The sequence below is a fragment of the Gavia stellata genome, chromosome Z (genome assembly GCF_030936135.1).
Source record: "Gavia stellata isolate bGavSte3 chromosome Z, bGavSte3.hap2, whole genome shotgun sequence".
In the NCBI taxonomy this organism is placed as follows: Eukaryota; Metazoa; Chordata; class Aves; order Gaviiformes; family Gaviidae; genus Gavia; species Gavia stellata.
In genome coordinates, this window is record NC_082637.1 from 47,728,168 (window position 1) to 47,752,486 (window position 24,319).

Genomic DNA, 24,319 nt, shown 5'->3' on the forward strand with positions numbered 1-24,319 from the left:
AAAAGCAGGTTAAAATTTTGGTACTTTTTCGATGAAAGCACCAGAAATAAGGGTCGTATTGTTCTACAGGTGAATCTGGCCAGCTGATATGAGGTAATCCTGTAAAGACAGACAGGTACTAGCTAGATTCTGAAAGAGACTAATGCCTAGATAGTACAAAGTGATTAGAAGATGTTATGCATTTTTTCCCAGTGACACCTCCTCACAGGCTAACCGTAGCTCTTGAGAGCGCTGTGTTTGCAATAAACCTAGTTTTTCTGGATTACAAAGACCTGAAAGCTGTGCTTTCCAAACTTTCACTGATGGCATAAAGTATAAGCCTGCTTCAGCAATTAAATTTCCATCAGGCCCCTAAGTTGGCAGCCACCACTCTAGGGCAGAGGCACTGTTCTGTGCCTCAGAAAATCTAGTGCTGCTTTCTCCAAAAATACCTTTTCTTCCAGAGTTACTTTGTCTCTGGGTCACAGTTTTACAGCTTTAAAAGGATGATGAATTTTAATTTATCCCTAATTTGTCTGTTTTGCCTGATATAAGTTGTCATGTTCCCAGTGGTAGCATCTATTTCACCCTCTTTTTCTTTATATTGGACCTATCATCGTGAGATCTTCATGTTGCTTGTAGGCCAAGGAGTTGTTATTGTAAAGCATATATGTGAAATCTGTAGTTGCTCATTTGCAGGGAATCCCTTCAATAAGCAGTTTAGGACCTTATTGGAAGCTGGGATCAGAGGGCTTCCACAGTAGGTCTTTGTAGCTGTATTTTGCCATTGCTTTGACTGAAACAAAGACTGGCTATCCTACAGCCCTGTAGCAGGAGGGAGTTTGTTTTTCATGGAAAACCACAGCCTATTAGCAGTTGTGAGGACAAGCTATTGCCCATTACAGCCATTCTTAGAAGAGACTGCCTGTGTACACACATGGAAAACTGATTCACTGGACTATGCAAATCAGGAAATGGCCACACTGAGATCAAAATCAACCATGTTTAAAGGTCTGCAGCTCAGCAAAAAGCCCAGCAACTGTTATGCTGTAAAAATGCTTTTATATAGAAAAAGTTCTTAAAGGACAAAGTAGGTATCAACTGTAGACAAATGTGAAGTTTGAAAATTGTGAACAGTTCAAGGAGTAACAGGGGAAACATAAGACTCTAAGGATGGTAAGCCTCTTTTTTTGTTAAAAGTGTAAGCTTCTGGTAAGAGGTAAGCGTTTTAAAGGAGGCCCTGGGAAAATATTATGGCTTTGTTTCTTTTGCCATGATTGAAGTACAGAAATTGAGGTAGCTAAAATAGCAGGTTATAACACAATCAGATTTGAAATTCTCCTGTTGCATTTGCACATGCATGGCAGGAAACTTTCTGACCATAGAAGGAGGGACCTATACACACAAAAGTCTAAAGTAAGGCTAAGTGGTATTCAAATTAAACTTCTTGATGAGATAGAGAAAGGAAAACTTCCAAGGTGTGAGGAATAGTCACCTCAGTTATCTGAAGAACAGTCAAGAAAAGTCACCTAGTTGCCTAGGAAAAAAGGTTTAACAAGTAGTTATTTGAACTATTTAAGTGGGTACTGCATTATTTAATTTGACATTTTAACTTTCATATCTGTCACTGAAACGAATATATTATACCCCTAGAGTCTTTCTTAAAGAAAATATATTCTCTTTTACCTCTCAGTACTTGGGAGAAAAAACCGCTGCTTAAAAAATTCCATTTGTCTCAAGGAAGATAATTTGGAGAACTAGAAACATAACTAATAGAATTCTCTAGATGTCCATGAAAAACCTACAGAAATTTAAGGGAACGAATATCTTCTCTATACATTTGTAGAGAATGACATCCTGTGTCAAAATCTCTATTTGTATATTCTCTCCCCCCTGCCCCCATTTTTTCCCCTCACAAAATAGTGTGAAGATCCCTGGATAGTGACTTGAGGTCTACTGACAGTTGGCTTGATTTCTTTGTTACATCTTCGACGGTGATAGAAGCAGATTCCTGCAGGTACCAAAACCCACAGCTTTAGAAGAAATATCTCCTTCCGTTTCTCAGGACTACTAAAACAGTTGGGAGAAGCTGATATTACTAGTTAGGTTCTACAAAACGTTTCTGATGAAAGAACTGAATCTCTGAAATCTCACTTGTAAGCCCAAAGACAAATGGAAATGTTCTGGCCGGCTTCCGTACCGTAAGGCAGACTACAAGCAGTGTGAAAAAACCAGATGTTTTCTGCTCGTAACACTCTGGGAAAGTATTTTGAGAATCTCCTCTTCATCTTTACTTTCCTCTGCAGGCGTAAATCAAAAGAAGGAATTCTTTTGGCAGTGAACATGCACATTTTCTCCTTCTATTCAAAAAACCTTTTTGAGCCATTGGAATGCATTTCTGTCGGGCACTCAGGAGCACAGGAAATTTGAAAGGAGCTGTGAATAGCTGCTAAAGAGTTGCATTCAGAAGAGAGAAGATAATGGAAGCTAGAAAAGCTAGAGCAGCAGTTTGTTCTTTACCTAGTAGGCAAAAGTCAGACCTTGGACTTTTAGGTAGCTTACTAAAATAATCTTTTTATAAACTTAAATTTTCCCTTTTTCGTCGTTTTATTAACACAGACCTTTGATACAACATTTTTTCCCTCAACTAACTAGAGAGTTTTCTTGTGGTATCAGGCTTCTCTGAGATGCTTTTTCACATGCTTGATGTCCTAGTTGTAATGTTGATGTCAGCCACCTTCTGCAGCCTAACAGTTTAGGATCCTGCTTAGTGAGAAAATGCATATTCTATATCCACTGTCGCAGCCTCTGAAGCTGATTTACTTACCACACTTATCTTGAAATACGTGCTATGCTATACAGAGTCCTACAAACACACCTGCATACAGAAGAGTTAGTTCCTTTCTACAATGGATAACAGTGTCACAGTCTCTGTTAAGCACAGAAAAATACATTGCTTTTAAAATGAGCCTATTGATAAACCAGTAGAACATAGAATCACAGAATCACTAAGGTTGGAAAAGACCTGTAGGATCATCAAGTCCAGCCATCAACCCAACACCACCGTGCCCATTAAACCATGTCCCACAATGCCATGTCCACACGTTCCTTGAACACCTCCAGTGATGGTGACTCCATCACTTCCCTGTGCAGCTTATTCCAGTGTTTCACCATTCTCTCAGTAAAGAAATTTTTCCTGATATCCAGCCTGAACCTAGACTGCTTTTTAAAATTTCCTTTATGTTTTTTGTTCATCAGTCACAGTATCAGCCACAGAAGTGTTTAGGACATTCACAAAAAAGTGCCCAAGTTCTTCATTTTTGCAGCAAAGTTTAACAATTTTAACAACTTGCCTGTGAAATTTTGTTAAAACCAGTGTTACAGTCCTAAATCCTACCTTCACATATACATGTGTTTTTCCATCTGCCATCATCTGAGAGTTATAAATAGTGATGTTCCTTCAACTGTATTGAAATACAATGAACTAGGAAAAAAAAAAATTAAAACAAAGAAATATTGGAAATATCTGTTGTACAAGGACTATATTGCTTTTGAGTGTTCTTCATCCTGTCCTGGACCACAGGGCAGAATGATAAGATGACATCTTGATATCTTGCCTTTCTTGTTTTTTGTGGCTCTGTAATTGCTTGATATTCTTTCAGCAGAAGCTGAGAAACAGGATTGTCCTTCAGTACTATATTTTTGTCATGTTATTGCCTAACACAGTTCAAAGTCAGGGTGAAAGGAGGAAATGGCTCTGTAAAACCATTTTTAGTAAAAAAATCATCCCAGTCTGCAGTGGTTGGGGAGCTGTATTAATTTATTGCCAGCATCACTTTGGCAAGGATACAGAGAAAACTCATGAGTCTGCTTTCAAGTAAGAGTGCACCTAAAAAAAATTATTTGAGAGAAGAAATTTGGGATAATGCCAAAGTTTTAAAATATGATCATGAAAAGGCTAAATTGGTTTCCTCACCCGTTACTGGCCTTTCCCTATCAAGACCAAGTCTCTTCTAATGCAGAAAAGGTTATTTTCAAAGCACAGCATGTATATTTCATTTCCCGCATGACTTCTCCTTTTTAAAAAATATTTGCTTCAAGTGATCGGAAAATAGGTTCTTTGAAACAGTAAGCTCTCCCTGGTGTCCAGCATGAAAGACTTTTAACAGCTTCAAGTAGAAGTTGGTGAATACGTAGCAAGGTTATACATTTGAGTTGTCATAACTGGTGGTCCTCCTTTATTGTAGGTTTTCTAAAGTGAAAAAACTTACTAGCAGCAGAAATACTTTCGTACAAGAATGATCCCAGAAATCCTGACTCCATATCTTATAATGATTTTCAATAAGAGCAAGTCATATAAATTAAGGACTAGAAACATGTAGAGCAAGTATGGTGGTCAAACAAAACTTTAGAAATTAAATACAGATGGAGAGCTTAATTGTTTAATAACTAGTTGAAGAGGAATGAAATCTGCTCACAGACAATCAGCAAAAGAAAAGGGAGAGGCAAAAGTCACTAAGGTAGTTAGTGTGAATTATTCAGCCATGTTGCCACAGTTCCTACGGCAGAAAGATTCCTCCAGTGCATATTTCTTATTTACAAGAATAGCACAGGAATTTACTTTCTGTTAGGCCATGGACAGGTAGCTGAGGATATACCTTTGAAAACATATTTGTTCCATTAATTGACTCTAGGGAGAATCCAAAGTATCTCAGCTGTGGTTGTGTCCTAAAGCAACGGTCTCTGTCCAGTTCTGTGAATGTTCTCTGTTGTGCTCTTAGTTTCAAAAAGTGAAACTATATATATAAAAAAAAAGGTAAGTGTTTTCAAATCTTCCCTTGCATACTGACAGTGACAATGCTTTTACCAGTTACCAGTCCCAGCTTCACTGTGTCAGAGAATGGAAGCAGAACCCAAACAAATCTAACACACAAAAGGGGGCTTGGCAGAGGCATGAAGGACAAGTCTAAGTTGCAGCATAGGTGGGAAAGGTGAAGAAATCCCTCAAAGCAGGTATATAGATGATTTAAAAAAAAATTGTTAGCAAAAGTTTATGTTAACTAAATTCAACCCACTGGAAAAACAGAGAAATCTTTTCCCTTCAGTTAGTAGAAAAATCAGTCAAGAACACTGACAGAGCTGTAAAGAGGTTCTTGACCTTTCTAGCCTAGTAGGGAGGCTCTTACTCATTATCCTTCTGTAGCCTTTAAGAATCAAGGAAGAAATAACAACATACTCTGTTGTCAAGTCCCTCTAGCCATTGCTTACCATCATCTGTTTAAAGAACAAATCACTGTGAGAACTTGAAGCAGCTTTCCAAGTTGTGTCCTGTAAGACTAAAAAGCTGCTACTTCTGCTTTCCTGCCTAGCAAGTCAGTCGATAAGCAATTGAAAGGCAATTATCACCTTTCTACCTCCCACTCCCAGTATGGGTATCTCCACTACAGCTCACCTGAGTGAACATATGTTACAGCAGATACAGACTGCCAATGCCTCCTTCTGGCACGTACTCCCCCATTACTGCTCACATTGTGCAGCAGGTGTCAGAGGCAGATGCGATTTCACTGATATACGTGGGATGAAGATTTATTTATACCTATGCAGGTATAATTGCCCCAGGAATGTTTTGGAAAGCCAGCAGGTAGGGAAGAAAGGTTTTTGTGAATGAAAAAAACACATCTGTAACACATTCAAGGAAATACCTAATTAAAAACTGAAACACGGCAGCAATGAGTTCAACGATTTCTCATCTTTAAAAGAAATCCTAATTACATTAAGTCTAGGATGGCCAAATAGGTTTGAGTTATGCAGTAGCAGATAATTTTGAAAGTTGATCCAATCCCTTCCTTCCCAAACAGGGGCCCTAGCCATTACTTGGGCATGGAACTGAAAGCTGCTACAAACCGACAAGCCTTTAGTCCTGTCAAAGCCTCGTGAAATCACAGTATCTCTAGGTAGCCTTAAGGAGGTGCCAAGCCAATACAAAAGGGAAAGCCTTGTATGCAAACCTTGCCTTGTATGCAAATGGGTGCCTGCTTCAAGGAAATTTGCCCCTGTAAATTTTAAATTTGAACAAATCATCCGATGAATGTCAGGCAGGTGGCCAGGGCTCTTTAAGTCTAACACAAGTCATCGAAGCTTTATGGGCATTGTAAATTATACATAAATTGCCATGTCAAAGGGCCCAGCCTTTTGGGAGAAATGGTATGACAATGTGGATTTATGCACTCATTTTGCAACACAGGGGCACAACACAAGGTCAAGGCAATAGAGAATAAAGGGCTAGAAGCCATATCTCTATTAAGAAAATATTAATGTCATTTCATATGGGGACTAATAATCAGCCAGTTCCACTACTGTTGAAATACGTGGTGGTCCCTTGGGCAACCACTGTTGGTGTTTTGAGTCCACTGTCATCTGCAGCTATTTGGGATGGATCTCACAGAATTTGTGCAATTTTCTGAGCACACAACAGAATGACTGTACTGCAGTCTTTGGAAAAACAAGCACCTCTTTTTCTCGTGTGCAAAGCTACGTGAGGAAAATGCGAATGACTTGCTAGGTAACTTGGGGAAATGGAACTTTAAAGGCCAAATATAAATAGGTGATTACTAAAATTTTACTCTGGGATACCAACATTCCTTTGATGCTTATGCATTTCCCTGGTTTTCATATAAAGCAAAAAGAGAAATCTACAAGAAGGGAGCAGCAATGTCTCTTCCAGGATGTACTGAAAAAAATCTTCAAGTCATAGACTCCCTTGTAGCACTTGCATAGTTTTTTCCTTACCTTCTTCTTTTACTAGCTTCAGCTTCTTGCTGTTAAATTGATCTGGCAGTGTTACAGGGCATTTTAAATCGATGCTTGCAGAACTGCAAGAAGTGTGAAGCTGCCAATGAAGAGTCAATGAGGAGGCAGTGATAGCAGTTATCAGCTCCTCCACAAAAATGTCCCAAGTTTTCCAGCTGTGTGAACCTTTACAAGTTTGATTACAAAGGGATTAATGTTCTTTTTTTAATATATGGTTACGTATCTATGTAAGAACCAGTTTGTGTGGGCTTGCAAGTTATAACCCTTCAGATGGGTTTACATTTGAATGCACCAAATTTTCCAATGGTGAACCGTAATTTCAAAAAGCTAAGTCAGTTCTGGACTGGACATATTCATACTATCTTGCATGCAGTTCACACAATTTCATTGTTGTGCCCAGAACTGGAAAAGGCTGTGCTTCAACAATGAAGCCAACGTGTTGGTTACGACATCATTCATATTGCGCTGAAAATACAGGTCGTATCTGGTGTGTGACTGAGGGCAGAGAGTTTTTTCTGCACTTTGTATTCCTTGCTATTGATGTGATGCAGTTCTTTCTGGACTAGACAGGTCAGGTCATGCTGTTTAATAAGGAATATATGAGCTTCTCCTACCCAGTGAACTGCTTCTAGTCACTGGCTGATCACTTCCTCCCATCCCTTCCGACAGGAAACACATTGAACAACAAGAAAAAGTGCCTTTTTCTTTCTTTGGCCTGTGACTTGAACTGGCTCAACTGATACCAGATTGGGTGTTTCTTGGTCAAAAGCAGGGGATGTAGGAAGGGGATTTGGAAAAGGAAGGAATAGGAAGCATGGTTTCTGTTGCTGTTAGCAAGCTCTGTCAGCTCACCACCAGTTTGGCAATCCCACTGAAATTCACCTTGGGGATAGAGTTGGATAAATATGTAAATATGAAATGTTGGATCCTAAAAACTGGGTCAGAAACACCACAGCCTCTCACATCTGCAATGTGATGATAATCCACAATTATTAAGACCTCCCAGTGAGTACGCTGGGACAAGGACTGGCCAGCAGGCCAACAGCATTTTTTTCTATGGTTCATATCTGTAAAGATATATTACCATTACCATTTTACATTAGCCTGATTGATAGACATTGAAAAATGGGTACGTGCTGAGGCCAACAGAACTACATAAGTTCCCAGCTATGTAAACTGGAATATAAGAGAGTCAAGGTGAATGGAGTGAAATCCAGTTGGCGGCCGGTCACAAGCGGAGTCCCCCAGGGCTCAGTTTTGGGACCGGTCTTGTTTAATATCTTTATCAGTCATCTGGACAAGGGGATCGAGTGCACCCTCAGCAAGTTTGCAGACGACACCAAGTTGGGAGGGAGTGTTGGTCTCCTGGAAGGTAGGAAGGCTCTGCAGAGGGATCTGGACAGGCTGGATCGATGGGTCCAGGCCAATTGTATGAGGTTCAACAAGGCCAAGTGCCGGGTCCTGCACTTGGGTCACAACAACCCTGTGCAACACTACAGGCTTGGGGAAGAGTGGCTGGAAAGCTGCCTGACAGAAAAGGACCTGGGGGTGTTGGTTGACAGCCAGCTGAAGATGAGCCAAGAAGGCCAGTGGCATCCTGGCCTGTATCAGAAACAGTGTGTCCAGCAGGAGCAGGGAGGTGATCGTGCCCCTGTACTCGGTGCTGGTGAGGCCGCACCTCGAATCCTGTGTTCAGTTTTGGGCCCCTCACTACAAGAAGGACATTGAGGTGCTGGAGTTTGTCCAGAGAAGGGTGATGAAGCTGGTGAGGGGTCTGGAGCACAAGTCTTATGAGGAGCGGCTGAGGGAGCTGGGGTTGTTCAGCCTGGAGAAGAGGAGGCTGAGGGGAGACCTTATTGCTCTCTACAACTACCTGAAAGGGGGTTGCAGAGAGGTGGGTGTTGGTCTCTTCTCCCATGTAACTAGCGATAGAATGAGAGGGGAGGTTCAGACTGGATATTAGGAAAAATTTCTTTAACTGACAGGAGTGGTGAGACACTGGAATAAACTGCCAAGGGAAGTGGTGGAGTCACCATCCCTGGAGGTGTTCAAGGAACATGTGGACGTGGCACTGCGGGACATGGTTTAGTGGGCATGGTGGTGTTTGTTGGTTGATGGTTGGACTTGATGATCTTACAGGTCTTTTCCAACCTTAGTGATTCTGTGATTCTGTGATAATAAGCCATGTTTTTCTCTGCATGTTTTCTGTATTCTTCAGGAAACAGTTTAGACAGGGTGCCATGAACATATCAAACGTGTAGTAACTTAGAGATCCTGCCAATCTATGTCTTCTCTTAGCCAGTTGTATTTGCAATTGCCAGGATATAAATCCAGGCAAAATAATTTGTGTCGGTAAACATACTGTGAGTTTTTCTGTTGTATAACTGTAAACACATTTAAATCCTAGGGGATGATTTGGACATGGAGTGTTAAATGATGCTGAGTTAGATAGTGAACTAACATGACTCCAGAAGAGAAAGTGAATGCCGGCTCTTCCAAGAGCGTACCAAGCATTTATGACTTAAGACAAAACTAATAGTGCTATGACATTGTTTTTCACCTCCCACCTCTGCCCCCTATTTTTTTAAACTAGTTTCACATCCTGCTGAACTGAATATAAAAACTTGCTGCCACTGATGGGGGAAATCTCCCTCTGCCTCTCTGCTTTTTTTCTTCCCACTCCCAGCTGAGCAGCCCAGTGTGCTGGTATGTGTTAGATCCAGAAATCCTATACTAAACTCATTTGCCTCTCAGAAGGCTACCAACATATTTTGCTGGAATAGTTTTCTTCTGCGTTAATAAGAAGCTCACTGAAAGAAACAGATGATTGCCAGAGCTGGCACAAGGTAAATGGTGGGATTATCCAGCTGGGAGCAGTGAAGGAATTAGGGACATCAAGACCTCTCCCTTTTAATGAAATTGAGCTTCAGATCAGTTCACCCTGTCTCATGAAATCGTGCCTTAAACCCTGTGTTCAGACTTGGACTACATGCCATTATAGAGAAATAAGACTTGTAGATACTTGTATATGCCACTCAGACCTTAGGTCTGCAGGCAGAAACTGCTATGATGTATGTTGTTCTCTTCCAGAAGAGATCATTGAAGACATAGGGAAAACTTTGAATTTGGCTCCCAAAATCTTATACCAGCAAATTACTGTCCATATAGACCAGGGACAGACAGGGAAATAATGGTTCCTAAGAGATGCTATGGATACATTGGTCAGAAATCACTTACAGCAAAGCAAAGGTCTGATGCTTTCGTCAACTGGTGTTTAGCTGATGATCACTGCAGAGGACAAGTACAGCACAGCAGGTCGTTCTTACTGGTATTTACTGGAACTTCTTCAAGATACCATCATCCACACTTGAGCCAAACCTATCAATATTTATATTTAACTGTCAATATTAAAAATATAAAATTTCAAATACCTATGCACAGTTTCTTGATAGAGGCTAGAAAGATCTTTGAGGTCCTTGTGTCTTTTCTGAAGACCCTTAAGTCTCTTTTAAAATCTGCTCAGTAGCAGTAAGGTCATTAGCTCTCTTGTCAGCGGTCCAAACGAATTGTGGTTGTTTGTCCTAGAGTGTGCTGAGACTTCAGTTCCCCAAGAGCTGAGCTAAGGCTGGCTTTGCCATGGTCCTGCTTACCTAGAGCAGTGCTTGTGTGGGACACCTCCCTTCTGCTGCTGCTGGTGTTCACCTGAGACTGAGGTTTGCCAGGTGGGGCATTAACCTGACAGAAACTAACATTGCAAAAAGAGATGTATTTTTCCCCAGATGCTTTAGGTCCCCAAGCTTGCTGTTGCTGGAACAATGCAAGTACCAGCAGAAAAGAAAGGCAGAGGTATGTGTCCATGGCAGAGAAAAAGGTAAGATGACTGAAGCAGGTCTGGTAGTTTTCTTCTTTTTCTGGCAGGTTTCATCCCAGCTTCTTCTTCTTCTGCCTCCTATCAGGGGACTCATGTAGCCCTCTGCTAGTGAAAAAACAGGTTCTCCAAACTTGAATCACTTGCAAAGTGTCTTTTCACCTTTTTAAACACATTTCTCTTATTTTCCATGCTCCTTCACCACTTGCTTGTAATGCAGATCTCAAATCTCTGAAATACAGTTTTTCAGTTAGCCTTATCAGAGCTAATGAAAAACTATTTAAAACACAAACTACCTGAGAATCAATGGAGGTCAGAAAACAACTTGTTGTCTCCCTTTCTTTTTGGCACCCACTGCTTGTGGATACAGACTAAAGTGCTGCTTAAATTCTTTTTTCTTCTCATGTACAGAGAAACGTAGGTTTTAATTGCTCTGTTTTCCCCACAGTATGTATTTTTCCTAGTTCTTTTAGTTCTGTCATCCTGTCTTGTTTGGTTATTATTGCAGAGTCAAGGAATCTGATAGAGGTATCCTTCATTCAGCTCCTGTGCTGTTGTGGGTCAGCCCTGTGCAAGCCTCTGCACAACCCAGCAATCTGTCCCAGCACAAACTGGCTTTGAGTAATTATGTGTAGGACACAAGGAGAGGGCTCCTCACCTCCAAATGAATGAGATGTGGGAGTGTCTTTTTCAACAGCACTGGTCAAGTTTGATCAGCTGGTGAAAAACACGGTCTGACTGGTGCCTGCAGTAGTAGGGGACCAAATTCAAAAGACCCTGGAGTTGAAAGGACCTTCTTAAAAGATGTTTTCACCACAGTGGTTATCTATACAATGCTACTTGAATAATAGCTCTTCTTTTGGGGGGTATTCTGTTATTTCCGTTGTAGTATCTAAGCACTTCATATGCTTTTTTGAATATCTGTGTTAGAAGCCTGTAATTTTGTTGCTACAGATCATGATGTCTTACAGTTCTAATATAAATGTACATTTATCAGTTGTTGGAAATAGTTAAAAACATAGCAAAATATTTCCATTAACATCTCTCTGATTTTAAACTTTCTGAGAAATTATTACCAGCTCTACTTATGAATTCATTGTATTAGGATCTTTTCCTCCTCAGACATTCATCTATGAATCTGTAATACAGTTATTAAAGCTGTGCTAAAGGTTGGACTTATTAAAACTTCCCTTCCAAATCAAAAGGATGAGTTTGGGTCTTAATGGAATAGTTCATTTAAACAAATTAAACACTATTTAAACTGTTTTTAAAAATCATTACATGCTACTAGGTTAATTATTTTAAAGTTATTGTTTAATCTGTATGAATTGCCCAGAGAGAACAAGGGTCCTTCATCCTTCCTTGCAGTTCACCATCTGCTGTGATAAACTGCTTTGTCTCCACCTGTAATTACCTTCTGTAATTACCACTGCCCCCTCTTGTAATGTTTGCTTGACAGACTGAAAGGTAATATATATTTAATGGTTGTAGCACCTTTAATATTTGCTGTTGTCGACAATACAATGCTCAACTGTTTAAAGCTGTGCTGGTAATGGATAACACTGTTGTTAGTGCACTGCTAGTATAGAATTGACTGGTGTGGAGCTTTTCATCTGCATGGCTGGCAAGATCTTCAAGTGTGTCTTCCATCTGGAGACTATGGCACATAACTGGTGGTGGGTCTGTGTGGACACAGAAATAATTAATATATCTGACTGGGCAAGGGGACCCAGAGAGGGCTGCTAGGACCAGTGTCAGCAGTCATTCTTGAATGAAAGCACCTGCCAAACCCAGATCTGGCTCTTCTACAGCTGAGTGGTGGGACTCCTGGAACTGGATGTCACCACCACCCTGTGTACTATTGCCGGAGCTCCCCAGGCCTTCGGCTCTCCATGGCAATGAGGATCTGTATCTTGTGGCTTTTGGCCATATGAAGATTTATAGGCTGCGGGGTCAGCAAACTTGGCAACTCTGTCCTGGCAGAATAAAGTCTTTTTTGCCAGACACTGTACTCTGTTCCTGCTAAATATTTGATTCAGTGGCATCCACCTTCTGTTAACTAGCCCCATGAGTCATGTGTAGAGGAGATGCCTGACTGTTTCTGAGGGAATTACTTTATCAATACTAATGTGTGATAAGAATGTTCATAAAATTCCTCCCTATTCACCTCCAGGACTCCATTCTTATTCTTGGTCTTTGTATTTCTCTCCTTTTAAGTTAAAACCCAGTAATCTATATGAACAAAAACCATTAAAACCCCATCAGACTGGAACAGTTATTTCTCTTCCTTTCAGGGCTCTTCTTGAAGTCTTTACAACTGCAGTGTTAAAATGGTATCTTCTGAGGCCAAACTTTGATTCAGTGTAATTTCTTTCAGCTCTGTCTGCAGTATAGAGCAGGAAATAAAGCACAGAGAGAAGCACAGAGAGAAATTAGCTTAACTCTGATGGCACAAGAGCTACAGTGACCACAAACTTTTCACTACTACCCTAGATCGAGCTTTATTGCCCTAGTTTGAGCTAGCTTCTTATGTGTCACTCTGAAACTAGAAATTATCCTTGTCTAGTGGCCCTCTCATCTAGGCTGCAAGCATAGGATATTCACCTGAACTGTTATTGTCATATTTATTAGGTCATGCCAGTGTGATCTAAATTTATTCTATAATCGGTAGCATGACATGAGTCGAGAAGTCATTTTTTTGCTGTGCTTATCTGAAGGTTGCTTCTGTTGGAGAAGATCATGTCCAGATTCTCATTTCCTCTGCTCAGAGTTTGTAGGTATGGATTAAAACTCCTTTTTCCCATGGCTCTATCTTACCTTATAAAGTTATGATAAAAATTTTGCAAAAGCTCAAAAATATTGTGCAGGTGGGGGCAGAAAAGGTGGCTGGTTGTACATGAGCAAGAAACAAGTTTTAAAAACTCTTGAGGCCACCTGGGTTACTTCTTTGTTGTAATTAACTCTTTCTTCTGGCTCATGTGTAGTCCAAGAGGTGGCTCCTGAGCCAGCAAAATATTAAAACCACATGGTGTTTTTAGATAAATTGAAACTGGTACCAGCCAACCTCAAAATGTTGCTGGCAAACATGCTTCAGAGCCCCTTTATGGTCTGCTCTTACATCAGCACAGTTGGTGGGAAGCAGGCAATGGGCTGCATAAGGGTGTTTGCTAGCCTGATGGGCGATCCTTGGTCATGAGTCAGAATCCCAAAGTTCATTGTGAATCTTCAGTTCAGCTTTCTTTAACTGTGTGTCAGAATGGCAATATGAGGTCAGATTACACCTTTTCCCCTCTAAAGACAGGAGTGGGCACCTGGCACTCCAGGGCAAATTCGTTTTCTGATGTCACAGTTTTTTCTCACTTGGTGACCTAACCAATATGACAGCCTCATGAGTCATGAGGAAGATACAATGATCTTCTGCCTGTTTTTTTAAATCTTTGGTGCCTCTGTTCCTTTATTTAATCAAATTAACGTTCATTGTCCTTGGATTTGGGCCTCTGCAAAGGCCAGTTCTATTTTCTTATTTGCTTTTGTGTCTTCTTGAGACAATTATTTCCAAGCATGAGGTATTTAGAGAATGCTTACAAGGCATGCTGGCTACAAAAAAAGGTTAAATATTAAAGGTTGCTTATTGGAGAACTTTTTAGCTTACTAGCAGCAGGTCAGGAATTAAAAATAAAAACATGTTGCTGGATTAGAAGAGAGACAACTTCTCTCTCTCTCTCTCTCTTTCTTTTCTACTTGTAGCTAGTACTCAAACATGGTGTTCCTCCAGGAAAATTACAGCCTGTAGCCTAGTAAAAGAGACATAGACCCCTGACCCCTGTGTACTGCATATTGCGTATGGGACTACAGTGGGACTACTGGGACAAGGCAGTCACGCCAGAGCAGTACGTGTTCTAGTGACATATTATTGCATGTATTCTGCAAAATAGACTGCCAAAGCAGATTTATCTCTGAGGCTCCATGTGAGACACAGAAATAAAGGAAAAAGCAGATATTTGTATTCATCTCTCCATAGCAGTATTGCTGAAGGCAGAAAAATGTCAGGGTTCAATGCTATAGATGTGATGAGCTAGGTGTCCCTGTCATTTGGACAGCAGATGGCACCATTTGTTTCATTCTTAAAAACATCCTCTTCTGCTGTGGTTTTGTAAAGCAGCAGGTCTGCAGGAGGGGGGGTGACAACAGCATGTGTGCTGCTTCATAGTTGGCTCAGAGTAGAATAATTTCTTTGATTTTCTTTCGTGTACCACAGCGGAGTGCAACGGGGCATGAGCCATAAATCTGTAGGGATCTACGGCGCGACATGGTTTTCACGGGGCCAGTGAGTCGCCTCATCCTCTCAGACATACTACCTGAATAAGCTGTCATAGCAGCGTGTTGCATTTGATAGCCCAGTGGTCTGTTTGCTCCCGTGCTCCGGGTGGACAAAGGTGACTATAAAGGGAACTGAGTTTTCCTGTGTTTCCCCTTCTTCTTCCAGGTTTAACCGTCCTTGGAAAACTATGAGTTTGTATCCCTTGATAATACCCTATTACATCTTGATGAAGGTATGCATCCCTGGAGGGAGCTTGTGCTGCTTCACTGACTTGGTCAGGGTGGACGGATAGCTACGGTTCAGTCCCTTTAATGACACACCTAATGAGGCTGTCTACTGAGCCTCGCTCCTACCAAAAAGCCTCCTGTTCCCAGCAATTGCTGGTCAATCAAATGTTACATACATCTCATTCTTGTTCGTTCACACCAGTGAGCTCCTGTGCCTTTAATCTGTTGCACAATTAAACGTAATAAGAGAGAGATCAATAGAAAACATGCCCATTATTTTGCTCAGAAAATGCTTCTTAAATGAAGTGATTCAATTCAAATCAGGTACAAGTGTAAGTAGCTCTAAAAAGACCCTGAGCTTGAGTAAAGCTGTGCTTCCACTTAGATCTTTGTGCATCTTTCATATGGAGGGCTGATCATCAAATGTTAATGCTAATATTAGTTCTGACATGGTTTCATCTTGGGATCCATTATAATCTTGTTAACAACCTCCTGGGAAGAACTCAACCAGTCACAGCCTTGTTGTCTACTCAAAGAGACTGTCAAAGTCTGTGGTGTCTTGTACAACTCTTGATTTTAAGTGCTATATTTCTTCCTCACAATGCCTGCAAAATCCTTCAGGAACTCTTAGACATTCTTTCTGTCATGATTTTAAGGTCCTTGCACATTTACCAGAGGGCAATTTACCTCTGGACGAACAGCCTCAATGAATTGAAATTATTTTTAAGACATTTATGAAATACTGGGGACAACTCTATAGGTATCTTGTGGTTCTTTGAAAGCTGCTTGTTCCCAGATCACTTGGGAGCTGTGACTCTTGAGTATGTACTGACTATATGAACAGGGTCCCTGGTGAAGTCCCTAAAAAGCAGCAGAGGAAGGGTTTATTTTCAGCAGAGCTATGCAACCTCCCCAAAAAAATGTAAGTTAAGCCATAAGGCAAGCCTGCTGAAGCACTTGTGTGATAGCAGAGGTAAATCTGCACAAAAGGCTTCATAGCACAGGTAGGACAGCAAGATGTGACTCACAGCCCAGAATTACAAACATTGCTTGAGATTTTGCCCATCATACTAATGCTCTGGGCACATTTCAAAACAGCCATCTATGGGCTGTAGCTCTGTCAGGAGTTATAAATTGGATCTTTCCCTTGGTTCATACTGAGATTGTATCAGAAAGGGCTGACCCCTCAAGACTGAAAGGTCACAGATATAAGAATCTGCCCTGCTGAAGTGATTTGTAATGTGACTTATGGATTCTGCAGTATTATTACAGTTATTCTGCAGCTCTGACTGTTCTAGACTGAAGGCCACATGGATAGTCTGAAAACAAAGCAACAAGCAAAAATATTTTGTTTTGCTGAACAGTTCTGTTCAGCACATGATAAATTAGTATAGCAAGTTCTATGCCCTCTTCAGCCTGACTTTGTATAAGTCTTCTCATAGATTTTGCTTCGTTGTATGTTTATGGGAAATGTGTCCCTAAAAAGCTGTTAATTGTCATGTGTTTTGTTCTAGTGGGTGTTTTGATGACAGTTATGCTAGAAGCACTTCTGTTGTCAGTCTGTTTTGTCTGAAGTGTTAGTGTGAAGGTGCCTTGTCTACACTAAACGCTATTCCCACTCCTATTCATGCTAGGTCCTGGCTGGAGCCTGTGTTACCCAGACACTCACCTGAATGTCCAAAGTCTTCTACTGACCTTAATTTAATCACGTATTATTATCCATAGTACAATGAACAAGGAAAAGAGACCAGAAAAATAAGCATATCTATTGCAATTGATTATCTATAGCAATAATTTATACAGTAGATTGTGTTGTTAGTATCTTTGTTGCCTTTACTTTGTGAGTTTTCTGTAAAGTGGCACACCAGAAGAGATTGTTTTAAGTAGAGGAACTGTGCTCCAGCTAGAGCAGAAGTGGAAAAAAGAAATATCCCTTGGTTCGTTTGTTACTAGTTAACTCTCGGTTACCCCAGTTAGATTATCCGAGTTGTGGATTTATCAGCGTCATGGGTAGAGGATCTACTATCTTAGGATAGTAGCAGGGTTAGATGAGTGCACTGATTCATGACCAAGGCTGTATTGCTTTCAGGGCGAGCTCATCACTGGAAGCAATATAGCTGCTGTCTCATGGAGCAGCTGGCTTCACACTGTGACAGCTTGGGCATTTTTTCATGTTGTTCCCAAGACTGGGATGCCGGTGGACTTCAGTGCAGGCTCCATATCCATTTGGTGATAGCTCCAGTTCGGTGAGGCTGATGAGCTCCAGCAGCCAAAATGGACCTGCTCCTTTATGAAAAGACTGCTTGGGTACCGCTTCCCAGGCAGTGCTCTTCTTCCAGAAGATGAGGAGCACTTCCCAGGGGAGAACTGCAGCAGGTGTGCGGTGCTGTGTTTGAGACTCTGCCAAGGCCAGTTTGGCTCTGGCAGACTAGCACTGCATGGGGCTGCAGTATGCAGTATGCAGAGAATACCTTTGAGGGAACTAGGCTCTGTCAACCAAGCATGCCTTAAATTGGTTCAAGCCTGCCAATAGGTTTGGCTGGATGCAAACAAGCCTACCGTCTGTTCACTGGTCTGTGCTGTCTACTACTCCCTTGTTTGTGGTGTTATGCATACTATCCAAGCTTTTCCTATTATTTGCTGGTATAGCAGCTCCCCTGTTAGCTCCAAGAATAGACTATGCTTTGACTGGATTTGTGCAACCTTAGATGGAAGATACTCTTTGAATGAAGGTGGTTTTGGAGAGACATTTAGGTATTGACTTAAATTACAATTTTCCTTTTCCTTAATCTTTTTTTGTAAAGTACACTGAGACCCACCACTAAACAATATTTTATATTCTGTCTCTCTCTCTCTCCACCTCTTCAGTCACTTTTTATACCTCCTCTATATCTCTCATACCCTTCCTCAGTTGTTCTTCCATCATTAGTGTCTTCTTCACAGGACAGACTTTTTTTTTTTAATTAGGTGATGTCCATTTCACCAGCTGATCTTTTTTCCTCCTTCCCTTCCCAGCACACATCCCAGGTCTCTCCTTCTCATGGATAGGCTATGATTGCAATTTGAAGAATGGCTGATCTATGACTGCTTGGCTAGGGCCAGGGAAGTAACTGCAACGTCAGCTGTCTGTTGCTGAGACACATCTCAGTATTTCAACATATAAAGAGCACAAGACCTCCTACCTTCCTTAGCCAAAATCAGCACCTGTACAGCAACTGGTGGATCCTGAAAAAGTGAGATGGAGATAACATGTTTCTTAATATAGTTGCCAACTAAGAATTATTTAATGTTACTGTGTTCTGAACAAAAATATAGGAATATGTTTTCCTAGGCAGTGTACAAGAAAGCAGAAATACGGAGTGCGCTCTTGATCACACAAGAGATGTACTTTCTCTGCTCCAAAGTATTGTGTCCCTCACTGACTTTTTTGTCAGCTCTTGCAGATGAAGTCTTATATGCATCACTGCTACAAGAAACGCAGATGGCTATTTTGCAAAAATGTGCACGTTGGTGGGCAGGTGTATCAGAAGACAAAAGTATCTTAGGCAACTCAGACGTGGTAGCGGTGATCAATACACTTTCTACCACTGATGTTCGTGAAGAGTAAGACGACCGAACAGTAGGGACTTGTGATGCAGATCCTTCAGGCATGTCACCATACCTTGAAACATGCTGCATCAAAAAAGATCAAAGTGAATCCTGGTATTATCTCCCTCAGGCTTGAAGATAAAATTGAATATTTAAATCCGCAGTTCATGATTTTCCCTGATTTTCCCCTTCCATGGGTACCAATGTGATGTGATTTCAGCAAGGGCACTGAGAATGCAGCCATGTAAAACTAGTATCTGAAGTTTCAGCCAAGTCCAGCTGCTGTAATTAATGCTTATTATTACTGGCAGTGATGAATAATAAACAGAGATGGTTGAAAAATGCCAGTTCTTTTTTAATCAGAAAATTAAATAATATTCTAATTGAAAAGCTGAATTTAAAAGGAAGTGAAATCAAAAGCAGTTTTTGGAAAGATTTCTGATGAAACAATTTATTTTTTTGAAACCATCAAACCCAAAACCTTGCACTAGAAGTGCTGTCTGTCTTTCTCTGGTTAAGTGTAAATCAGTTATTTTTTGACTAAGAAAGATTTTCTAATTAGGAATGAATGGGCTTACTTCATCAAAGGTACAATCAGAAAATGTCAACCATTCATGCTGAATTGTCTGGGCCCTGAGGGCCCTGATGGGCCTCCGTGTCCCTCCCTGCATCTTCCCCCCTTCATCCTCCCCCCCACGCTGACCCCCAGGCCTTCCCCATCTGCCCACGGCCAAGGACCCCAGGTCAGCCCCCCGGGGCCATCAGCCCCTGCCCCAGCGATGCCAATGCTGAAGCAGCAATGGTCTCCAGCTCCCCACAGCCCTGCCCTGCCGGGCCATGGGGCCACACCAACAGTAAGCAGGAATACTGCCATCAATACCAAGCAGTGGGCATGAAAGAAGAGAGCCACCATCAGCAAGCAAAAACAGAATTTGCTGTAAATCAATCACTCATGGCAACTACACAGTGAGTGTCTGCGTGCATGTGTGTCTATTTATCTCTCGCACTTGCACGGACGTGGGGAGGAAGAGGAATGCAGACTATGTTTATTGTTTTTGATTCTCCTTGCCCTCTTCCATGGAAAATACATAAGCATGAGTAACATTAACTCTGTCACACTTCCCTTGGTGCAAATGAGATGCTGCCCCAGTGCTGTTGTTTCTTGTCCTGTGTTGAGTCATGCAGTGTAGATACTTTATCCTGCCCGTGTCTGCGGTAAGACCACAGATCATGTTATCACTTTACAAATATAGCATATTAGTACATCTGGAAGGCTAGTCACGCTGTGGGGTTCAAACAGGTCTGGCTGGCCATGAGCTATGCTGCTGCTATAAACAACCTCAGTGTCCCAAATTGAATAATCGCAGAGCACACTCGGGAGCTCTGGACACTCGTGTTCTTTAGTAGTAGGTAAGTGACAGTTTTGCTGATTATTGTGTTTCTTCAGATGTGTGGGGTCAAGGTTAGAAATGGCAGGGAAAGTGAGAAGTCGTTATCAGGTTGTTGCTGCTACCATGCTGTGGATTTTTAAATGTTAATGTAGATGGGAAAAATAGCTGAAACATGAAGCGTTAGTCCAAAGTGGTGTGTTTGCTGGATACCTTTAAAGATAGTAAGATTCACCCCATATATAGTTCCTCTAAGTAGATTTACACCTGTGACAAATCCAAACTTTATAATTTAGGAAAGCTTTCAAGACTCACTCCGTGACTCAATTGTAATAAACCTTTGCTATTACATCTCAAGGACATATGCCAGTGTGAGAATGATTTTCAATAAAAAAATGGTTGGGGAGGTTGGTCATTTATCTTTCTTGTCTGTCAAAATATAGAATGGAATTCAAAGAGAGTTATAGAACTTCAGTTTCTGAAGGCCACTTACAGCTCATCTAACTGATATAGGAAATCTAGCCTGCTAAATCTTTTCTGAACAAAGCCTATCATTTAAAGTAAAATATTATCATTATTGTTGTTGTTTTTGCTACCGCAAGTATTTATGTGCTGTCTATCACTGACATGTTACTTTCTGTAGGCTAAAAGGTACTGACCAGCTCTTTTCCTCTCAATAGTAGTTTACTGAGCGCCATTTCAAGGATCAGTGATAGATGATAATGCCCATTAGCCAAAGAAGTAGATCCTACCAAAGAGTTTCATCCACTTTGCTCTTCTCAGACAGAAGGTGAAGGTGGAAAATTATTCCAAGGAGGATGTCCAGCTGTCCATGCCACCTGTGTTTCCCATCCACAGGCATGGGAAGATTTTTTGGGAAGGGATAAAGACACAGATGTGGTGAGGGAAGAGAGCTTATAAAATACAGCTGCCACATCATGGCTCTGTGGTGGAGTTTGGACCATTTGAGCTAAAATGACTTGGCGGCTGGAGTAGTCAAAAGCAGCATCTTGACTCACATCACTGGAACGCTGTCATGGATGACTATGTTCTTTTTAGGAAAGATAGGCCAGCAAGGCGAGGTGGTGGAGTTGTTCTTTATGTGAGAGAGCAACTGGAATGTATCGAGCTCTCCCTGGGGGCAGACAAAGAGCAAGTTGAGAGCTTGTGGGTAAGGATTAAAGGGCAGGCTAATATGAGAGACATTGCTGTGGGTGTTTATTACAGGCCACCTGATCAGGATGGGGAAGCTAATGAGGCCTTCTACAGACAGCTGAGAATCGCCTCAAAATCACAGGCCTTGGTTCTCATGGGGGACTTCAATCACCCTGTCATCTGCTGGGAAGGTTACACAGCCAGGCACGTACAGTCCAGGAGGTTCCTCCAGTGTATTGATGATAACTTTTTGACTCAGGTGGTGGAGGAGCCAGCAAGGAGAGGTGTACTACTGGACCTAGTACTGACAAACAAAGAGGGACTGGTGGAGGACATTAAGGTTGGGGGCAGCCTTGGCTGTAGTGATCATGAGAAGATAGAGTTTATGGTCATGTGCAGTATGCACAAAACAAGTAGGATTGCAACCCTGGACTTCAGGAGGGCTAACTTTGATCTTCTCAAGGAACTGCTTAGAGAAATCCCATGGGTTAGGGCTCTAGAGGGTAGGGGGGCTCAAGAGAGCTGGGTGATTTCCAAGTCCCACTTTCTCCAAGCTCAGGAGCAGTGTATCCCTAAGAGCAAAAAATCAGGCAAGGGAAGCAGGAGACCTGCATGGTTGAGCAAGCAGCTTCTGGAAAAGCTCAAGTGGAAGAAGGAAGTTTACAGTACGTGGAAGAAGGGGCTGACCACTTGGGAAGATTACAAGAATGCTGTCAGAGTATGCAGAGATGAAATGAGGAAATTCAAGGCCTCCTTGAAATTAAACCTGGCAAGGGATGCCAAGGTCAACAGGAAGGTTTTCTTCAAGTACATTGGAGGCAAAAGGAAAACTAGAGAAAATGTGGGCCCGCTGTTGAATGAGACAGGTGCCATGGTGACAGAAGATGCAGAAAAGGTGGAGTTACTGAATGCCTTCTTTGCTTCAGTCTTTACTGCTCCAGCCAGCCCTCAGGAGTTCCAGACGTTGGAGGTAACAGAGAAAGTCTGGAGGAAGGAAAACTTTCCCTTGGTTGAGGAGGATCAAGTTAGAGACCCACTAAGTAAACCGGACATCCACAAGTCCATGGGTCCTGATGGGATGCACTCATGAGTGCTGAGGGAGCTGGCAGAAGTCATTGCTGGGCCTCTCACCACCATCTTTGAAAGGTCCTGGAGAACAGGTGAGGTGCTTGAGCACTGGAGGAAAGCCAATGCCAATCCAGTCTTCAAAAAGGGCAAGAAGGAAGACCCAGGAAACTACAGGCCAGTCAGTCTCACCTCCATCCCTGGAAAGAGGATGGAACAGCTCATTCTGGGTGTTATCTCAAAGCATGTGGAGGAAAAGGAGGTTATCAGAAATTGTCAACAGGGCTTCACCACAGGGGAGTCATGTCTGACCAATCTGATAGCCTTCTATGATGGCATGACTGGATGGATAGATGAGGGGAGAACAGTGGATGTTGTCTACCTTGACTTCAGCAAGGCTTTTGACACCATCTCCCACATCATCCTTATAGGCAAGCTTAGGAAGTGTGGGTTAGATGTACAGACGGTGGGGTGGATTGAAAAGTGGCTGATAGATAGAGCTCAGAGGGTTGTGATTAGTGGCACAGAGTCTAATTGGAGGTCTGTACCAAGTGGTGTTCCCCAGGGGCCAGTACTGGGTCCAGTCCTGTTCACTATATTCATCAACGACCTGGATGAAGGGATAGAATGTGCCCTCAACAAGTTTGCTGATGACACAAAACTGGGAGGAGTGGCTGACACACCAGAAGGCTGCGCTGCCATTCAGCGTGACCTGGACAGGCTGGAGAGTTGGGCAGAGAGGAACCTTATGAAATTCAACAAAGGCAAGTGTAGGGTACTGCACCTGGGGAGGAATAACCCCATGCATCAGTACAGGTTAGGGGCTGACCTGCTGGAGAGCAGCTCTGTGGAAAGGGACCTGGGAGTCCTGGTGGACAACAGGATGGCCATGAGCCAGCAATGTGCCCTGGTGGCCAGGAATGCCAATGGCATCCTGGGGTGCATCAGAAAGAGTATGGTTAGCAGGTTGAGGGAGGTTATCCTCCCCCTCTACTCTGCCCTGGTGAAGCCGCATCTGGAGTACTGTGGCCAGTTCTGGGCTCCCCGGTTCAAGAAGAACAGGGAACTGCTGGAGAGGGTACAGCACAGGGCTACAAAGATGATTAGGGGACTGGAACATCTTTCTTGATTACGAGGAAAGGCTGAGAGACTTGGGTCTTTTTAGTCTGGAGGAGAGAAGACTGAGGGGGGATCTTAATGCTTCTGAACACTTAAGGTGTGGGTGCCTGGAGAATGGGGCCAGTCTTTTTTCAGTGGTGCCCAGTGACAGGACAGAGGTAACGGACACCAACTTGGTCATAGGAAGTTCCATCTGAACACAAGGAGGAACTTCTTCACTTTGAGGGTGGCAGACTGCTGGAACAAGCTGCCCAGAGAAGTTGTGGAGTTTCCTTTTCTGGAGATATTCAAAAGTTGCCTGGACACATTCCTGTGCAACCTGCTCTAGGTGAACCTGGTCTGCCGGGGGGGTTGGACTATACGATCTCCAGAGGTCCCTTCCAACCCCTATCATTCTGTGATTCTGTGATCTTCTCTTGGTTATCCAAATTGTTTGCCATATCTTCTTAAATCACAGAATTTGCTTAGGAACTGGCTATGTGTATTTTAGTCATGATATGAGTAAAATGATCTCGTATCTAATAGTGGAAATAAGACTAAGAGGCTTGATGCCATAGATCAGGCACAGGTTTTTTCTCTCTGCAGCAGAGGAAGACGCAGGTGGTAGGACTGGATTATTAGATCAATGCATAGAAAATGGTCCCCTGGGAGCAAAAGGAAATGATCAAAATTCTCAGGGTCTTTGGCTAGTCTCAATCAGGACAGGGAGCCTAAAATAATGTTCATGATGCTGTCATCCACACAGATAACTTCAGAGGCTGGACCCTGTACATGAAAGGTAACAGTAGTAGCCTCACTT

The 24,319-nt window shown here is 42.1% G+C and overlaps 1 protein-coding gene across 1 annotated transcript in view; it reads left to right on the plus strand.

Moving 5' to 3' along the window:
• The first annotated feature begins 20,099 nt into the window (after positions 1-20,099).
• LRRC2 (leucine rich repeat containing 2) overlaps positions 20,100-24,319 on the plus strand; it is a 74,144-nt gene continuing 69,924 nt past the window's right edge. The window contains exon 1 of the mRNA XM_059833860.1: positions 20,100-20,203. The gene's annotated coding sequence lies outside the window, so the exon portion shown is untranslated. The remainder of the gene's footprint in view (positions 20,204-24,319) is intronic.